Source organism: Neovison vison, chromosome 1 (genome assembly GCF_020171115.1).
Source record: "Neovison vison isolate M4711 chromosome 1, ASM_NN_V1, whole genome shotgun sequence".
Classification (NCBI taxonomy): Eukaryota; Metazoa; Chordata; class Mammalia; order Carnivora; family Mustelidae; genus Neogale; species Neogale vison.
In genome coordinates, this window is record NC_058091.1 from 46,374,960 (window position 1) to 46,396,702 (window position 21,743).

At 37.1% G+C, this 21,743-nt stretch overlaps 1 protein-coding gene across 14 annotated transcripts in view; it reads right to left on the reverse strand.

Annotated features, from left to right (window-relative positions):
- Window positions 1–20,729, reverse strand: part of DOP1A (DOP1 leucine zipper like protein A) — a 100,369-nt gene extending 79,640 nt beyond the window's left edge. For 12 of the 14 annotated variants that reach the window (XM_044246526.1, XM_044246494.1, XM_044246485.1 and 9 more), the window contains exon 1: window positions 20,660–20,729. The gene's annotated coding sequence lies outside the window, so the exon portion shown is untranslated. Of the gene's footprint in view, window positions 1–16,543; window positions 16,665–20,267; window positions 20,361–20,659 lie in introns of those variants that run through there. The other 2 variants (XM_044246435.1, XM_044246425.1) reach the window with 2 other exon arrangements.
- Between the last annotated feature and the right edge of the window lie 1,014 nt (window positions 20,730–21,743).

Below are 21,743 nucleotides of genomic sequence, written 5' to 3' on the forward strand. Positions count from 1 at the left end.
AATTACCTTCTCTTTCAACATTGATTTGTTTCATAAAGAACTAGCTATGCAATTGCCCTATTAGGGATGAAGCCTTTGAAAGCAGGAACTATATTTCATACATATTTGTATGTGGCACAGCATGTAACTTAAAATAGTCAAGCTCAAGCTGGATGCACACACGGTGTTGTAAGTATAATAGTTAAGACTGGGAGTGAGATAAAAATCCTGTAAACTGTTTTATCATTAATCTTTATATTCTAAAATTTTTTACAATTCAATTTAACCATAAGTACAAACAAACATAGCAACAACATATGCTTCCAAATACAAAAGACAATCTTCATTTTAAAATCTATTTTGTCTAATATAAGTATTGTTATACTGAATTTTTTCACTTCCATTTGCAGTTTTTTCCATCCCTTCAGTTTTAGTCTGAATGTGTCTTTAGGTCTGATGTCTTTTCTAGGAAGCATAGAGATGGGTCTTGTTTTTAATCCATTCTGTCACCCTAGGTGTTTTTATTGTAGCATTTAGTGTATTTACATTTAAGTTAATTATTGATAGGCATGTACTTATTGCCATTTTGTTAATTGCTTTTTTGATTGTTTTTGTAGTTTATCCCCCTTCCTTTCTTCATCTCCTGCTTTCTTCCCTTGTGCATGTTTGTTTGTTTGCTTGCTTGTTTTTTTGAAGATTTTTATTTATTTGACAGAGCAATACAGAAAGAGAGGGAACACAAGAAGGGGGAGTGGGAGAGGGTGAAGCAGGCTTCCCGTTGAGCAGGGAGACCCATGCTGGGCTCGATCCCAGGACCCTGGGATCATGACCTGAGCTAAAGGCAGACGCTTAACAACTGAGCCACCCAGGCACCCCATTCCCTTGTGGTTTGATGGCTTGCTTTAGTGCTGTGCTTGGATTCCTTTATCTTTTTTTTTTTTTTTTTAAGATTTTATTTATTTGACAGACAGAGGTCACAAGTAGGCAGAGAGGCAGGCAGAGAGAGAGGAGAAAGCAGGCTCCCCGCTGAGCAGAGAGCCCGATGCGGGGCTCGATCCCAGGACCCTGGGATCATGACCTGAGCCAAAGGCAGAGGCTTAACCCACTGAGCCACCCAGGCACCCCGGATTCCTTTATCTTTTTTGTGTGTTTATCTATTGTAGGTTTTTGATTTGTGGTTAACACTAAGTTTATACAGAACATCTTACGTATATAGCAGTCTATATTAAGTCTATGGTTGCTTAAGTTTGAACACATTCTAAAAGCACTAAATTTCTATACCCCCTCCATATTTTATATATACAATGTCATATTTTATGCCTTTTCCTTCTGCATATTCCTTGGCTATTTTTTTCTAGATATAACTGACTGGATTACTTTTGTATTTTCATCTCCATAATTGGCTTTACAAGTGACTAATTACTACCTTTACCATATTTTTGCTTTTACCTGTGGAATTTTTCTTATTTTCTTCTATTTCTGGCCTTTTCTTTCCAGTTAAAGAATTCCCTTTACCATTTCTTGTAAGACTGGGTTAGTGGTGATGAACTCCTTTATCTTTTGTCTGGGAAACTATCTTTCCTTCTATTTTGAATGATAACCTTACTGAGTAGAGCATTCTTGGTTATAAGTTTTTCCCTTTCAGCACTTAGTATCATGCCACTCTCTTATGGCCTTCTAAGTTTCTGCTGAAAAATCAGCTGATAGCCTATGGGGTTTCCCTTGTTTGTAATTGCTTTTTCTTGCTCCTTTTAAAGTTTTCTCTTTATCATTACTTTCTGCCATTTTATTTTATTATTTTTAAAAAAGATTTTATTTATTTATTTGTCAGAGAGAGAGAGACACAATGAGAGAAGAAACACAAGCAGGGGGAGTGAGAGAGGGAGAAACAGGCTTCCTGCGGAGCCAGCAGCCTGATGTGGGGTTCGATCCCAGGACACCAGGACCATGACCTGAGCTGAAGGCAAACGCTTAACAACTGAGCCACCCAGGCACCCCACCTTTCTTCCATTTTAAATTTTTATGTGTTTTGCTGTGGACGTCCTTAAGTTAATCTTGTTAGGGGCTCTCTATGTTCCCTGGACCTGGATGTCTGTTTCTTTCCACAAATTAGGGGAGTTTTTAGCTATTAATTCTTCCAGTAAGTTTTTTGCCTCCTTCTCTCTCTCTCTTAATAAATAAAGCAAATGTTAGCAGACATAAAGGGAGAAATTGACAGCAATACAATAATAGTAGGGAATTTTAACACCTTCCTTACACCAATGGATAAATCAGCCAGACAGCAAAGCAACAATGGCTTTGAATGACACATTAGACCAGATGGACCTAACATATACAGAACATTCCATCCCAATAGAGCAGAATACATACTCTTTGTAAGTGCATGTGGAACATTTTCCAGGATACCTCACATGTTAGGCCATAAAACAAGTCTCAATAAGTTTAAGACTGAAATCATACCAAGCTATCTTTTCTGCCCACAACAGTATGAAACTAGAATCCTTATGTTCTGTATTTCCTCTCATCTGACCCAATCTGAAACCTTCAAAACACTAAGAAACTCCAAATATGTGATCAAGAGATCTTCAGCATTTCTCTGCACATCTGGCTGCCTTCTCATCCTAACTACTTTCTCAGGATAAGACCTCTGATGCAGCAGAGATAGCAACATCTTAGCTAACCTTACGCTGTGGCTTATGACATGCCAGGGACTATTTCAATGCTTGCATTATTTTAATCAATTTAATCCTATTTGAGCCTATGAAGTATGCATTATTATTGCTCACATTTACAGATAAAGAGACTGAGGTATAGAAGTATTATGTGATACATTTAATAAATTTAATTAAGAAAACAGAAGCAAATCCAATGACCCAGCATTTGCACTACTAGGTATTTATCCCAAAGATAGAAATGTAGTGATCCGAAGGGGCAAGTATACCCCAATGTTTATAGAAGCAATGTTCACAATAGTCAAGCTATGGAAAGAGCCCAAATGCCCATTGAAGATGAATGGATAAAGAAGATGTGGCATATATACACAACAGAATACTACTCAGCCATCAAAAAAATAAAATAAAATAAAATAAATAAAATCTTGCATTTGAAATGATGTGGATGGTATTTATATATGGTGTACTGAAGGGTATTACACTAAGTGAAATAAGACAATCATTGAAAGACAATTATCAACATGATCTTACTCATATGTGGAATTTAAGAAACAAAACAGAGGATCATAGGGAAAGGAAGGGAAAAACAAACAAGACAAAATCAGAAAGGGAGACAAATCCGAAGCAACTTTAATTACAGGAAACAAACAGGGTTGCTGGAGGGGAGGGGGATAGGAAGAAGATGTAACTGGGCAACGAACATTAAGGAGGGCATGGAATATAATGAGCACCGGGTGATTAAGACTGATGAATTACTGAACTCTACCTCTGAAACTAGATATGTTTCTAACTATATGTTAATTAATTGAATTTAAATAAAAAAATTTTTAGTAAAATTTTCAACTATTAAAAAGAACTGAAGATCATGCAAGAACAAGAACAAAAAAAACCAGAAGCAAAAGGAATGCTTATATTCCCTCTAACAATCTGTAAACCTGTCTTCACTTATCCAAATTCCTTACCTTCTTCCCTGTTCCAAAGAACAATGGACCCTCCGCAGTCAAAGACCTACCCTTTTGCTCTTTTTGGATTCCATCTCCCCTTGCTTTCTCAAGGATTTTCCTAAAGTGCTTAATGGTTTACTCTTCAGTAAATTTCTGTTCCTGTGCAGGATCACTCTCCATTAGCCTACAGACAAACTCCTGGTATCTCCCATGGTGAGAAACTAAAATTTATAGCTTCCTTCTGACTCTCACAGACTTTCTGGATACCAACCCATTTTTCTGTTCTCTTTCATTACAAAACTTTCTGAAGGATTTTTCTATACTGTTTCATTTCCTCATCTCCTCTTCACTCTTTAGTCCACTCAAAAATGCCTATGACACTCTCCCTCCAAGGAAACCACCCAAATAAGGGTCACCACTAAACTGCATTAGCCAAAGCCAATGGTCATTTCTTCAGCCCCTCATGTTAATCAGCTTCTCAGGAATATTCAGTACTTGGTTCTTGGCCTCCAAGTCTCTTTATTCTCAAGGTATGTTTTGACTTCTTTAGCAAGTCTTTTTCAGTCTATGTCCGCTCCTCTTCTCTATTCAAATTTTATTTATTATTTTGTAAATGCTGAAGACTTTAAGACTCAATCAGGAACTCTCATCTCTTCTCCCGAGTTATCTCTTCTACTCCTATAGCTTCAAATAGCATTTATTAAGAATATATGCTAAATGTCTCCACCACCACTTTTCCATTATTCTGCTTAGAGTCCACTACACTATACCACCAAATCCTGTTTCTACTCTTAAGCCCGTATAATCCATTCTCCAGAGAAGTCAGAGATCTTTTAAAATCATATTATGTCATTATAAGAATATCTAAACCTAAATACACCAACATTTTTTTGTCTTGTAGGGCATTTTGTGTTTGCTATTCTCTGTACTGGAAGGCTCTTAGGTCAACGTGACAAATCCCTTCCTATTCTCCAAGTAACATGAAACCCTAAGAAAAGCTTTTTCTGAATAGTCGATGTCAAGTGGCCTAGGCCAAGCACACAGTCCTAACATCTACTTTAGAATATCACATTATTTCCTTTCTAGCACTTCAATCTGAAATTTCCCATTATTTGTATATTTCCTATCTACATTCCCTTAATGGAATGCAAATGCCATGAGGTCAGAAGCCAATGTCCAATAATGGACTGGTTCATTCTTCAATCAATGGACCCATAAAAGTGGGTGGTACACAGAAGGCCCTCAAATGTTTTTGAATAAATAAATCTGTCAATGTGAACACAGCTCACAAACCATTTTGCTTTGTTTTTTTCTAAGAAAAACTCTGGAGAAAAGAGAAAAACTACACTCTATTTTTCAATCAGTGTAGCCACACTTGACTTCAGTCCCTTTAAACAGACGATTCATGTGGCTATTAAACACTTTAAACTGAAAGACTCTCCTAAGAACACCTATTTTAAAAATGGGCTTTGTCCAGTTACATTTTAAAAAACTAGCTCAGTTTTAGCATCTTTATATATGGAGGATGTCATTCTAGCCCCTGTAAAGACATTTATTAAATGTGATATTCCGAGGGGTTAAGGCTTTTTAAAATTAATTAGATTCAAATCTCTAGTTGGGAGAAAATTCTGACAAAGAGTTTTAGTGCACTTCAGTTATGTATTTATATTTTCACTTTTGATCTTGGTAAAAATTATAAAAAATAAAGCCTATGATTCAAAAATAAAAATCCCACAATTCTAAAAAGATGACAAAGAGCAAGTTTTACTTACTTGGAAAAAAGATAGCAAAATTAGTTGATATATAAAAAATTATCCATCTGTTAGAAATACTCCGAATTCTGTAAAAAGGATAACTAAAGATTTCTTCTTGCTATAAACTCTGATTTTTGTGATATATAAGCATCATGAAGAAAAGTAATTTAGAAAATAGAACAGTGTAAGCACATATTACCACCAAAAATGATCCATGAATGTGTAGCGAGGAGTTTTTTTAAGCTTCAAATTTTAATAGCTGTAATAATGAAACATATGCCCTTGAGTTAAAGGTAATATCCTGTCCCCCAAGCACAGCAGCCAAACAAACACTGCCCAAACATTATTCAAGATGATGATGATTACTAACAGCAGCTCACACTGATTTCGTGTAGCAGGCACCATGCTAAACCCTTTTACACGAATTTTCTCATGTAATGTTCATTACAAATCCATGGGGCAAGTACATTCATGCAGCCATGTACACATGAACATTCTGGTGCTTGAGGGTTCACATTGAGTTAAGAGGAGGAACCAGGAAGAACTCTGGTTGGTTAACACCTAGGCCTGGTCCATAATCACTGTCTTTGTCAACTATTTTTTTTAATCACAACTCTTAATTCTTCTGCCTGACATATCCCACCTCTCCTCTCTTACTCAATTTTTCAAAAAAAAAAAAAAAAAACACAAAACAACTTAACTCTTTCAGTCCTCATTTTTTAGACATTTTTCTTTCTTTTCTTATTCCACTTACTTTTTAAAAACACTATAATGGTGTAAGTACATATATTTCCGTCGTTCCTTTTAGACCTTGGCTTAGGGATAAGGACCAAAGCTGAACTCTGAATACCCCAAACCTATTATCACTGCTTAATACTGAAAGTGTGTAGGTTAAAGCATAAGGTGAAATAACTATAAATTCTGATATAAAAGGGTTTTGCTTGGGTATCTGTAAAACAGTGATCCTATTCAATAAGTGACCATGGTGGAAGGGGCAGAACCTAAATAGTTGGAACTGATGGCTCAATTACATATTCTGATTTAGTCATATCATATTTGTATCAACCCACAGAAAGAAGTAGTTGTGTGAATAATCTAAAACTGAGAATGTCAAACAACTAAATTTTGGCTTTGGGATTTATAATGTTTTTTCAAACATATCTTTTTAATGTTTGGTATTTGTCAATATTAAAATCCATTTGATTTCCCTATATACATACTGATTGAATTTGGTGGTGGGAAATGAAACTAACTTTTTAGGTGGCCAGGGTGAGTTAGCCTGAGAATGTCAGCATAATATAATTAAAGAAAATCTAAATGATTTAGATTGGCCATATTCTGGTCTTGCTGTCAATTAAAAAGAAAAAACACTACTTGCTTCTTAATAAACAGAAGGTGAAATGTGAGATAATGCTAAGTAACAATGACTGTGTGACTATATAGAACGATTAAAAAGATGTGAAACACAAGATGAAGTACAGCACTAATAATAGCTATCCTACCAAGTACTTCCTCCAGTTTATTTAAAACATCCCTTCTCAGAAAGTATCCTTCTCAAAATAAATACGCTCATTAATAGCTGAGTATTATTTTTCATTTAACAATGACAAATAATAGTTTATTTTTTTTTAAGATTTTATTTATTTGACAGAGAGAAAGATCACAAGTAGGCAGAACCGCAGGCAGAGAGAGAGAGGAAAGCAGGCCCCGCTGAGCAGAGAGCCAGATGTGGGCCACAAGCCCAGGACCCTGAGATCATGACCTGAGCTGAAGGCAGAGGCTTAACCCACTGAGCTGCCCAGGTTCCCCAATCATTAAAGAATTATTCTTAACTGAAACAAACTACTAGAAAAAATGTAAAAAAAAAAGCAAAAAAAAAAAAATTTTAGCACAATTAAGTTAAACCATATTAGCACCATGTTAAGTTAAAATTAAAGTTTAGCACCATATTAAGTTAAATAATTATTTCCAAGAAAATGAAATTTAATCATTTTTTAAAAAGTAGTAATGTTCTCAGCATTTTTTAAAATAAATGACATACTATTAATCATAGTGTTTAACTGAAAAATAGAAACTGGTTATTGCATGAACACAAAAAAATGCTATATTATATATAATGAACAATCCAAGATTTTCTGTATTTCTCAGTGTGTTTTACTGAGTATCTGTAAACCAATATTCTAGCCTGTGAAAAAAGAAGCAATTTTTCCCAAAAAACAAAAAAATCCCATGCAGAGTTTTATTTTGTTTGTAAATTTTATTAAAACTGTTCCAAAAGTAAAATCATGAGGAAAACACACATACACAAACATGCAAATCCAACTGCGCCTATGCATCTAAAGAATAAGCTCAAAATATTAGGAAGAAACTAACATTTTGGCTGAGCAATTTTACTTATAGGGATATATAAAAAAGGATTCACAGTGGACACAAACTATGCATGTGTCTGCACACCCATTTACTCAAAGTTGTAAAAGAATACTGCTGGATAGTAAGTAGCACTGCAGGACTTAAATCCCCTAATGGGCAAAGGAAAGCACCTGTAATTAATTTTGAAGATATCAAGACACTTCACAGAGAAAAATGGGAAACTACCTGTGGCAGGCCTGCCTCTGCCTTTATATCTCTTCCAATGTGCATTTCGTATCATGTTTTAAAGTTTAGATGAAAATAGAACAACAGTATTAATATCATGAAAAAAACAAAAGAACCTTGCTGAGGTGTTACCTGGCAAAAAAGAGAATTAACTGTAGGTATTTTGGTAGATTCTGAAGCACCTAACAGAATCAGAACCAAAGGTATTGCTTATTGTAAAATCTTTATTCAGAGCCCTTTTACAAAAACTGGGTATCCTCCAAAACACTGATAAACCACGAACTGTTATCATTACTACTACACCGCTCCTCACTTTCATACTCTGTTCTTACATTTTCTTAGGATCTCATTCCAACACTAGAAATATAACTTGTCAAGCACTGCTATTATTACTCTCAGTTTTTTTTATTTTTACTTAATTACTGAAATAAACAGTACTCTGATCTTCCCAATCACACAAGCTTGCACTATGGCCTTATTTCCTACTCTTATATCAAATCGATCTATAAATCACCACCCACTTCCACCCCCACTCAAAGTTGGCTGTGGTAAACACTATCTTTCAGAATGGTCTTTTTACCATGCCTCCTGGATAGTTTCCATCTGGACTACTGTAACAGTCTTCTACTTTCAACACCTTCGGCTTTCTTTTTCTTTTTTTTTTTTTTTAAAGATCCTATTTCTTTTTTTCTTTTTTATTTTTTTAAAGATTTTATTTATTTATTTGACAGAGAGAGAGATCACAAGTAGGCAGAGAAGCAGGTGGGGGGGGTGGAGAGAGAGAGAGAGGCAGGCTCCCTGCTGAGCAGAGAGCCCAATGTGGGGCTCGACCCTAGGACCCTGAGATCATGACCTGGGCCAAAGGCAGCAGCTTAACCCACTGAGCCACCCAGGCACCCTCAACACCTTCAGCTTTCTAAGAGCCAATTAATTTTACACAGTAAAACACAGTTTGAGCATACTCCCTGCTTGAAGCTCTGAAAGTAAACTTAGAGTCCACAAGAAGCACTTTAGCCCAAGGCTTACTTAACACCTAAGAAATAGCCTACTGCAGCTGTAACAGTAATAATTACTTAGAAATGAAATGCAACCTCTTACCCATATAGTCATATGAAGTCTTTTCATAAACTGGACCCATTCGTTCAATCTTATAGTTCATATTTTTATCCTAGCTAAGCAAAACCTGGTGACAAAATTTCTTTGCTTGACCAAACTTTAGTAAAACTTCTGAATCCTCTCTCTCCTAGGCCCACCTGTACACTTTCTGCTAAAACATAGTTTTATCAAGAACTCTGCTATATCAGCTTAACCAAAAACTCCCACCTTCAGTTTCTGACCACACTCAATATCTGATTAGGCTCCTCATCGTCCATCATCCGGACACCCCAATCTATCTTCAGCAAGAATCCCATTAGGTCGGTTCAGGTAGAATGCCCCCTTACCCTTGATGTTTCCTCTTAAGAGTCATTTTCCATCCTCTGACTCTCACTCTGCTCCTTGGCTATAAAATCCCACTTGTTGGAGGTCATCAAGATGTCCATGAGCTGGACACAGGCAACTGGAGGCTCCTCACTTCCTTTCCTGCCCTTAGACAGTGTGTTCTGTTTGCCTTCCCTGATCCCAGAAACTTCTCTAAGGATACAGCCTTGAGATAGAAACATGGTGTGGGGGCTACCTGGACCGGGTACATAACTGAACCCAGTAAAGGTGTCTATATAAACTTTTAAGATTTCAGCAAGTGAGTGCGTGTGGAAATCTACTGGTTTTGAGGCCATCCAAGACAAGCCTCATATGTAAATTCCCTCAGTTATTAAACTTGCCACCTATAAATCTGGAGTGGTTGATCCCTTTGTTCTGTCACTCCTTTCTTGCCACAGACAGGGCTGGTTTCAGATTTCAGATAACAGGCTCTGAGAAGGTTAAAAACCAACACTTGCCCACGCTATATTCCAAGTTGAGGTTCATCTCTCTCCTTCACTATAAAATCCCATCGCAGTGGTCTCCCTACCTATCATGATGATCCTTAATAAAATTGGCCTTCCATCTTTAATAAGTGCCAATGCGGGGCGCCTGGGTGGCTCAATGGGTTAAGCCTCTGCCTTCAGCTCAGGTCATGATCCCAGGGTCCTGGGATGGAGCCCCGCATCACATCTCTGCTCAGTAGGGTGTCTGCTTCCTCTTTTCTCTCTGCCTGCCTCTCTGCCTACTTGTGATCTCTGTCTGTCAAATAAATAAAATCTTAAAAAAAAAAAAAGTGCCAATGCATATTTTTACAAACTAGCCAACTGTTTAAGACTTATTGCCTCCCACCTCAGGGACTTTAAATATGCTCTTTTCTGGGAATGGCCCATGTTCCCTTTCATCACTTAAAATTTATCTAATTTATTTTAGCTATATTCAAAAATGCTATGACTCTGTATAATATCTTTTTTTTCCTTCCCCAAGTAAGCTCTATGCCCGAAGTGGGGCTTGAACTCATTAGCCCAGGATCCAGAGTCACATAACCTACCAACTGAGCCAGTATAGTATTTCCTGATTCAACCCCTCTAGGCTCATTCTTTAATCAGGCCCTTTTTCAATGTTTAGAAACACGGCTTTCATTGCAGGATAGCATTTTTAAAATGCAAATATCCTTCATGTTTCAAAAAGGTTAATATTTATCTTTTCCAACTGTGGTAGAAAAAAACAAAACCCAAACATAAAATTTATCATTTTAACTATTTTTACGTGTACAGTTCAGTAGTGTTAAGTATATTCACATTGTGTAAGTAACATTCAGAATTTTTTCATTTTGTAAAACTAAAACTCTACACACATTAAAAAACCCTTATTTTCCCTCTTTGCCAGCCCCTGGCACCCAGCGTTTTACTTTCTGCTTCTAATCTGACTACTTTAGATACTTCAAGCAAGTGGAGCCATACAGTATTTTGGCTTTTTTGTGGCAGATTTCATTTAACATAATGTCCTCAAGGCTCATCCATGTTGTAGTGTGTGACAAGACTTTTTTTTTTTAAGGTAGGCTGATGCCCAGCATGGACCCTAAGGACCTCCTTCCCTTTTCAGATTAAATAATATTAAATTCTATGTGTATATTTATCCATTCATCTGTTCATAGACATTTATGGTTTCTACCTCTAGGCTATTGTGAATAGTGCTGCTATGAACTTGAGTGTGCAAATATTTCTTCAGGATCCTCAATTCTTTTGAATATGCCCAGAAGTGGGAAAGCTGGACCATATGGCAGGTCTGTTTTTAAGAGGAACCACCAAGCTGTTTTCCATAGCAGCCACACCATTTACCATTTCCACCAACAGTACATAAGTGTTCTAATTTCTCCAGATCCTTGCCAACACTTTTCAGTTTTTTGACAGTAACCACTGAAATAAATGGGTGTGAGGTAGCATCTCATGGTAGCTTTGGTTTGCATTTCTCTAATGATTAATGATGCTGAAAATCTTTTCATATGCTCTGGCTATTTGTATATAATCATTGAAGAAATGTCTATTCCAAGTCTTTGCCCATTTTAAAATTTTTAATTAGGTTGTATTTTTGTTGCTGAGTTGTAGTTCTTATTATAATAAGGATATCAGCCCCTTAGACACATTTCTGAAAATTTTCTATTTTAGTAGGTTACCTTTCTATATCTCTTATTGTATCCTTTGATGCTTAACAGTTTTTAAGTTTGATGTAGTCTCACTTACCTCTTTTTGCCTTTGTTACCTGTGTTTTTGTCGTCATACCCAAGAAATCATTGCCAAACCCAATGTCATGAAGCTTTTCCCTTATGTTTTCTTCTATAAGTTTTATGTTTTATGTATTATGTTTAGGATTTAATCTGTTTTAAGTTAATTTCTCATATAGCATAAAATAAGGTTTCAACTTCATTCTTTTGCATGTGGATATCCAGTATTCTCAATACCATTTGTTGAAGAGGCTATCCTTACCGGACTTATTGGTCAGGCACTCTTTGTTGAAGATTATTTGACCATATATACACTAGGGTTTATTTAATTCAAGGCTTTCTATCCTATTCCACTGGCCTATATGTCTGTCTCTATGTCAGTACCACACTGTTTTAAAATGACTATAGCTTTTTAATACATTTTAGAATCTTTTTAAAAACTTCCTTCTGCCTGAAACCTAAATCCCAACTTAACTTGGCTAGTTCCTACTTATGCTTCAGATTTTACCCCAGTTGTGAAGTATTCCCTAACTATTGTCTCTCTCCAACACTCATATATACACCTCCTTTCTGTGACCTCCCACTACACACTGTACTTCCTCTACCGCAGAACTTACTTTGCTTTACTTAATTGAGCTGTGTGACTCCCCAGGGTATTAATCTTATGATTGAGTACTCATCATTTTTAGCTCTCACATCCCTAGCTCCTAGTCAGTCCTTGCCTGACTCACAGTAAATGACCAATAACGATTATAAAAACTGAAGACAACAGAATATATTTGGCTGGCAAAAAGAACAAATAAAGTCTATGTATTGATTTAGAAAGTGTTCCTAAAATATATGAACTAAAAAAAAAAAAATCAAGGTACACAACAGTGTACATAGTATGCTACCATTTATATAGAAAGAAAAAAATAATCCTATAATTTGTATATATATGATATAGATCTGCAAGAACACACAAGAAAGTAAAACTGATTACTTCCAGTTGGCCAGGTGGAAGCTGCATAGATGGGGGTCAGGGGGAGGGAGACTTTTCTCTGTATAGTTCTTTTTATATATTTAAAATCTTTTTGGTACTAAATAAGCTTAATTTTTTAAAAAATAAAGGAGTAATGTCCTCATAGAAAATCAAATAGCAGCTGTATAACACATGGCATTCCCTCCCTCCTTCATTTAATAACAAAAAATCAAAATGAATAAAATCTAGATATTTAGTGTTATATTTGAACACAGAGTCATCCCACCCCCCACAAAGAACCACAGAAACTAAGAATTTTGTGGATAAAGTATGTGCTTCATTTAGTAATATAATCAAGTTTGCATATTAAGTCAGTCTTTATTCTAAAACCATGAGCCATGTATAAACTGCATATTGAATAAGTATGTACTGCTTATTGGTGACATATACACATACTAGCTTTATAAAATGTGGTAGCTTGGGACGCCTGGGTGGCGCAGTTGGTTGGACGACTGCCTTCGGCTCAGGGCGTGATCCTGGAGTCCCAGGATCGAGTCCCACATCAGGCTCCCAGCTCATGGGGAGTCTGCTTCGCTCTCTGACCTTCTCCTCGCTCATGCTCTCTCTCACTGTCTCTCTCTCAAATAAATAAATAAAATCTTTAAAAAAAAAAAAAATAAAATAAAATAAAATGTGGTAGCTAGCTTCCAGGCTAGCCTCCAATGATCCTTAACTCCTGATATTCCTTATCTTGTATAATTACCCTCCTACTCAAAATCACTGCTGGTCTATGTGCTGTCTCTTGGATCACTTATTCTGGGGCAACGTAGCCTTTATGTGATAAGGACACTTAAAGGAGCCCTATGGGGAGAAGCTTAGGCCTTCCTTCAACAGCCAGAAATAACCTGCTACTATGTAAGTGAACCACTTTGGAAAGGGGTTCTCTGATTCCAATTGAACCTAAAGATGACTGCAGTCCAGGCCACTCTCTGAACTGTAACCTCACAAAATTTAAGCCAGCACCTCACAGCCAAATTGCTCCCCAATTCCTTTTGAAAGAAACTATTTACTGCTTTAAATCACTACATTTTGAGATATTCTGTTATACAGCCAAAAAGGACTAGGTAAATATTGTCAAAAAACATTTAAAATTTTTTGAGTCTAGTTGACACACCATGTTACATTAGTTTCAGGTGATGGGACAGGTTTACATGTTATGGTACGCTCACCGCAAGTGTAGCTACCACCTGTCACCATACAGTGCAGTTACAGTATCACTGACTATATTTCTCATGGTATACACTTTACTCCCATGATTTATTCACTCCATAACTGGAAGCCTGCATCTCCACTACCCTTCATCCATTTTGTGGATCCTGTCACCCTCTCCCCCCCTACATCCATCAGTTCTCAGTATTTTTATAGGTCTGATCCTTTCTGTTTGTTCATTTGCTTCTTTAGACTCCTGCTATGCGTGAGATCACATGGTATTTGTCTTTTTTTCAGTCTGATTTATTTCACTTTACACAACATCCTTTAGGTCTATCCATTTTGTTTCAAATGGCACAATCTCATTCTTTTTATGTCTGTGTAATTTTCTGTTGTGTGTATGCACCACATCTTCCTTACCCATTCTTCTGGCAGTGGACACTTGGGTTGTTTCTGTTTCTTGGCTGTTACAACTAATGCTGCAACAAACATAGGGATGCATAGATCTTTCTAACTCATGTTCTCATTTTTTTGGATAAATACCCAGGGGGATTGCTGGATCATATGGTATTTATGTTTTTAAGTTTTGAGAACCTCCATACTCTTTTCCACAGTGACTATACCAATTTGCATTCCCACCAACTGTACATGATGTTCTTCTCTCTCCACATCCTCACCAACACTTACTACTTCTTGTCTTTTTGATTTTAGCTGTTTGGCAGGTGTAAGGTGATAGTTCTTTGTAATCCTGATTTGTGTTTCCCTGATGATTACTTATGTTGCGCATCTTTTCATATAACTCTTGGCCATCTGTATGTCTTCTCTGGACAATAGTCTATTCAGGTCCTCTGCCCATTTTTTAATTGGATTGTTTGGGGAGGGGTTTTTGATGCCAAGTTGTACAACTTCTTTATAGTTTTGGACATTAACCCCTTATTGGATATAAAGCTGGAGGTATCACTATTCCAGATTTCAAGAGATATTACAAAGCTGTAGTAATCAAAGCAGTAGAGTACTGGCACAAAAACAGACACATCAATGGAAGTGAATAGAGAGCCCAGAAATAAACCCACACAAACGTGATCAGTTAGTCTATGACAAAGGAGGCAAGAATATACAATGAAGAAAAGTTTCTTCAATAAATGATGCTGGGAAAATGGGATGGATACATGACAAAGAGTGACACTGGACCACTTTCTAATACTCATACAAAAAAATAAAATAGATTGAAGACCTAAATGTGAGACCTGAAACCAAAAAAATCCTAGAAAAGAACAAAAGTAGTAATTTCTCTGACATTGACCAGGGTAAGTAACGTTTTCCTAGATAGGTCTTCTTTGACAATGGAAAAACAAGCAGTAACTACTGGGACTACATCAAAATAAAAACCTTTTGCACAGTGAAGAAGTCGATCCCCAAGAAGGCAACCTACTGAATATTTACTTTTTAAACCAAAACCTCTATAACTTAAACATAATAAAAACAGCTATCACATCACACAGGCAACCTCAAATTAATAAAATGAGGTAGGCTTGGGTCACAATGCTTTGAAGACAGCCTTCCAATAAAACAACAGGTGCCGTAAAAATAATCATGTTGCTGGAATCCCATTTTGGGCTTCAGGGTGGACTCCTGACTAATTGGTGGTAACATTTACGGAACTGCTGGTATACAATATGGAAGTCATTTAAATATTTATTTTTCTTCCAAAATGACAGACACAAACTTTAAAGCAAGTACTATATTCTATTTCTCTCCCCCTACAGAGAAAAACTTCTGTCCAGGAAATTTTAAAATCAAGACAATGTAAGACATGTGTTAAGTGCATATGAAAAGCCACTGTGCAAAGTACATCATGTTGAAGACAAGCAGAAAGCCTAACAGCAGACCAGGACTGCATCTGTGGTATACAATACAGAAAAGTTCCAGCTACTTGGAAAATCTGACTGATTACACTAACACATATTCTAAGGGTTTCAAGTAGCTGATATAGCCTATATACACAAAAGCAAATGGTTATTTACCTGTATAACTTAAAGGACTAAAACTGCTATGTTTTTATAGTTTTTCTGATTACTTGCTGTCAGTTGTTACTTTCAAATCCAAGAGTTTATCAGCACCGCTTCTATTCTGCTGCTTTATTTTATAGTAGAGACAGGAAAAAAACTACTCATTTGGGTGAAAGCTCTTTTAATAAAGATTATTCATCAAGAGGGCTCTCTTCTTACTTCCAAATAAAGGTTGTATCCCAGAACCTTAGATTAACAGCAATTTGACCTCTGGTTGAGTAGCAAATTATTGTGTATACTCATAAACCTAGTATTACCATTCAGGTAAATTATTTTTTTAGAAAACAGAAACACCAAACTAAATGGTCTATTCACCTGAACTCTTTGTTCATGAACACAAAATAACGGTAATTTAAACATTAAGCTCACAATACATACATAAGCCTGAAAATAACTACAGCAAGTTGAAATACAGGACATATTTTACAGAACAGGAGCAGGGCATTTATTTTCCTGACTATTCACGTTAAACTGTTTCTGTGAGAGAGGAGAATTTTTCATTACCTCAGAAGCAAAAAAAAAAAACCAAAAAAAAAAAACAAAACCAAAAAACCAAACCCAAAAAAGAAAAGGCCAGAAATGTCTTCTGTAGGATGGAAATATTAAAATCCAACTCAAACTTAAAAAGTGATGAAAGGAAGAAGTAAGGGAGATATGATATTCTCTTAAGCTTATTACCTTATCCATGCTTATAGGAGCTTTGCCAGATGAATATATTACCAACATTTCATCACTACTGAATCAACAGTCATCACTTTGTCATATAAAAGGTTTCCACTGATTTTTAGATTTCTTCAGATTCAAAGGTTTATCTTATAGCTATCATATCCTAATAATAAAAAGGTGGATGTTAAAAAAAAAAGTGAATGTTTTATTTGGAAAGTAACATTAACGACACTAAAAACATTTTTTGAAAAAAAAAAAAAGACTTATCTAATTCAATAATGACCATTTAGTCTTTTTAATTGCATTTTTGAAGTTAACTCTAGTATACCTTTTAATTGGCAATTTAGGTTTTATTTCCCAATTCTTTCACAGATAAAGTTCTAAGGAATTTTCAGCCCTGATTAATTCCGTGTCTTCCCAAATTTTGGCCACCCATCAGATGTGAGATGATTTTATGGGGCCCAAGGAGAGGGCTAAGCGACACTGAATCAGTAAAGAATTTATTCCCCCTTCGTTCTGTTGTAATGCCTCTGACTGCATCAGGAAGTTCTCAGATTGATGGCAGAATGTTATCAACACCTCTGTAATTCTTGCTAATCTCCCTTTTAAACAAAGAAAGCAAGTTTTTGAGTTTAAGTTTTGGCTTAAGAGTGTTCAGTAGCCAGTAGTTTCTAACATGTAAAAAGTTTTGTTTTCATTATTTTCAACTTTACATCTACTTTCTGTTGATAGTGATATTTTTTTCTCTATAGTGATTATTTCAAGTTTTCATTAAAAATTATATTAATAACTACAAGGATATAAAGAAATACAAAGAAAGCAAGGATACAGGAAATACGCAGATATGGCCAAAATTTTGAAGATGATGTAAGAATGACTAACATTTGAGAAATACTACACTTACCCATTTGGTCGAGAAATAAATATAAGTGCCTACCATGAACTATGAGCATACCATTGGTTTATTCACCAAGGAGAGAAAAGAAGATAAACGCTGACAGGAAAGTTAGAAGAGAAGAAAGTTACTTTAAAATGAGGTAATCAAAAAAGGATTCACAGACAAGGTGGCATTGGAGCTAGAACTGTATGATGTGGACATGCCAAGACATGGAGCACGCATTTGAAGAAAGCAAAAGCACAACACAGGCCTGAGTGATGGCATGTTCTAAATCTTGATTGTGCTGGTGGTTACCTTGGTGTGTATATAACGTACACATAAAATGAATGCACCTTATCTGTAATTTCTTCCTTAAAATTGGTATGTCTTTGACTGATGCAATGAAGAATTACTGAAATTTTAGGCTTCGATAGATTGGGGGGAGGCAGTAAAAAGGTAAATATAATAAAAGGAAATCACCATTTAAAGGCAATGGAATCAAAATACTTAATTTCATATCATAAATTTTCAATAAAAACTGTAAGCAATTACACAAAACTTGAGTTCCATTTCAACAGTTCCATTTCAGGGAGAAAATTTACCTGAATTAAGTATCATCTATTAAATGTATTGTTTCCATCCCTGTCCCCCCTCAAACAAAGGAGCATGTTAATAGCACTCACTCCTAACAAAGTAACAAAGAATAGACTAAAGTGGCCATACTGGCTGTGTGCTAGTGACACCTGACAGAATTTAGCAAAATAATTTAAGATTGTATTCAGTACTTAGATCCTATTTGTAAGCAACTCAGAAAGGACTGCCTTAGAATTTGTTTTAACCTTGAACTCGTTCCAATGACCTAAGCTCTTAAAATTTAGTTATTAATTATTAAGTACATTTCAAGTGGCTTTTATTACATTTCATAGTTTAAGCACTCATGATGAGAGAGGAAACTCAGACATAGTAAAAATAATGCATTATCAACAAGTCTTCTTGGAACTTTATAATGCCATTCTCAATAAAATCAATGACTTAACCATAAAACCAAATCCAAAATGTGAATTAATTATGGTTATAGAAAAGCATCAAGAGATCAGAAAAAAAAAAAAAAGGATAGTCTTCCTCTGCCATAAATGAAAGCATTAAAGTGCACTGAAATCTATGTGCATCCTTAATGTTTTACTAAGGAAAATACAAGCCTTTTGTTATATCAGTAACAAAAGTAACATGCTCTGCCCTATGTGCTTATGCCACAGAAAGCTTAAACTAAAAGCAGGAAAGCATAATGTAGGGAATTTTAGAGCTGAAGGAGACCCGGCTCAAATATAGGCACTCCAACTCATGAGAATTCGATTTACAATTTTTCGCAGTGGCAGCAAGCCTCAGCCCCTAGTCAGCCCTGCCATCATGAGGGTAAACAACTCATATGCTTACAACCATTCTTTATCCACACAATCATTCTTTATCCACACAATCATTCAGTTTTTCACTTTCAGTACAATATTCAATAAATTACATAACATATTCAAAACTTTTGTAGTAAAATGAGCTTTGACAGATTTTGCCCAACTATAGGCTAATGTAAGTATTGTGAGCATGTGTAACATAGGTTAGACGTATTAAATGACTTTTCAAATTACAACATTTTCAATTTATGATGGGCTTATCAGGACATAACCCCATCATAAATTGAGGAAGATCGGTACAGCAATTTTCAAATTGGTATTCTATGTAATTATATTCTAGATGTTAACAGGCTGGTCATTAGAAAAGTCTTTCTGGCCAGGTGAGACTGCTTTAAGCCTATGTGCTCCCAAATTATTTGTCATGGAACACTGTTTTGGGGGCAGTAAAGCGGTTCCTAGATTGAAAACAGGGTTCAAGGAACATCAGTTTGGAAAACTCTGATCTTAGGAAATTCCCTTAAGCGGATGACAAAATTGAGGCCTAGAGAGATCACATCTGGTTAGCTGGAGAAGAAAGAAAGCGAACAAAATCTTTCATTCCCAGGCCAGAGCTCTTTCCACCACTTTAACTACAAAATAAGGCTCTTCAAACTGTATGTAGTCAAACATTTAATTTATGTTTAACATTTCGGTTATGGTGTCACATTTTCTGGTTTGTATATTAACTTGGGCATTTTTAGTTCTTCAAGAAATGGGTTCCTAATAATTAGATACATCTGGAGATTTACTATTGTTTAGTACTAATGAGGAATGATTTCGTTCAGAGTGGCAGCATCAAGGAATCACTGAAATAAAGCATCTATACTACAACTGGTTTTAATTTACTCGTTACAACTTCTGTCAGCTCAACTAAGTCACTTTGTTATTAGGTGGTGAATTTCTTAGCATTTAACGTCATCATATGCTGTCCATGAGAACATAGGAGAGCTGTCTGCGTAGAAGAAAGCCAACAACATCGAAATTGAGAGATTTTTGTCTTCCTACAGTTCTGGGCTTATTTGTCAGACAAACACTTGGTTTCTTATCCTTTTGGTAATTAATAAAAAAATGTTGATTGCTTTAACTAAGTCTCCAAATCAGATTATCACAAGGTTTCTCAAACTCCAGAGAACTAGAAGATAGTGTCAGAAACACAATTCGTTCAGCTTTAAAGTAGTTGTGTACCACTCCCCCTCCCCTACCTCGGGGTAGGGAAGGCTGGACGAGACCAACAAGTAACTATTGTTATGCTGCAACTTTAAAAGGCTTGAGAATCAAAGGTGATAATGGTTAACAACTTCCTTATGACTAACCTGACTTCCTCTAATAAACTTCTGCACTCCTTTCCAACCCCCCCACATGGAACATTAACTATGGCAGGCATTCTTGTCTCCTCAATCTTAAAAGAACCCACCAGATGAAGGAGACCGCACGAAGCCTGGATTCCACCAACAAAGAGGTCACTCCGCGCGCCTTTATCTCACAGGTGCGACCTCCACCCCAACATTGCGTACCGCTGGGCCCCAGCGCAGGAGGGTCTGGAGCAGCCGCCCCTGCCTGGGACCGCCCTCGAGCCTCCGCCCGGCCCCGACCCGCCGATCCCCGCGCAGCTCCCGTCTCTCCGGAAACCGGAGGGCTGCCGGCCGGTTTCCAGGCTCCAGGCGGGGCCAGGGCGGCAACACCCCCGACGCCACAGCAGACTGCCCCGCGGGGCGTCCCCGAGGCTCCGGAACCAGCCAGGCCGAGGAGGCCGCTCAAGGCCGGCAGCCGGCCTCGCGACCGCGCTGGGGGCGGGGACGCTGTTACCTGCCGTGGGCTCGGCCGCTCCCCGCCGGCGCCGCTCTCCTGGCAACCGCGGCAGCGACGCGGAGGCCGGGAGCCGAAGGGCCTAGTGACAGCTCCCAGCGTGCACTGCGCCCGCGCCCACGCTAGCGTCGACGTCGACGACCCGCGATCCCCGCCCCCGGTCCGTGCCTCTCCTCCCGGCGCAAGCTGTTGCCACAGCGCCCTCAAGCGGACGGTTGGGGAAGCCGAAGACCATTCGGATGGGCCTGGAAAGGGAATAGCGGATGTTTTCAACTCGCCAGCGCCAGCCACATCTTAATGGAGAGTTGGAATGAATGCTAGGAATTGAGAACAGCTTTTATATATTATTTAAACAGTTACTTAAGTGTTATTTAAACGATTCCTCAATATTTCATATGGGGAGCTTGAAGCCCAGAGAAGTTGGGAGACTGATTAAGTTAGCAGATAAATAGTTGTCATCAGGTTTAGAAATATTTTGAGTTTATGTCTCTCTAAATAATGTAGTTACTATGAGGAAGATTGCATTGTGTTGCCTAAACCGTAGGGTCAAAGGAAAAAAAAGATTGTTTTTTGCAAATGTGTATATGAAATATATATATAATATAGTATATATAATATAGATAAAAGTGTATATATAAAATATATATGAAATATAGCAATCTTTAAAAATAATCATACTTGGAGACCAATCTTCATACTTGGAGACCATGCTGTGCTAAGACAAATATTTCCATACAATGTGGCAGCATTTAAGAATTAATAGCTTTGAGAACTAAAGGTGGAAGGTATTAGGAGTTGAAATCATCACTCATGATCACCATTATTTGAGGTGGAATAGTAATAAACTTAATTCTTTTAGCTGCGTTGTTACCTCCATCCATGATTTTTTTTTTAAAGATTTTATTTATTTATTTGACAGAGAGAGATCACAAATAGGCAGAGAGGCAGGCAGAGAGAGAGAGGAGGAAGCAGGCTCCCTGCTGAGCAGGGAGCCCTATGCGGGACTCGACCCTGAGATCATGACCTGAGCTGAAGGCAGCGGCTTAACCCACTGAGCCACCCAGGCGCCCACCTCCATCCATGA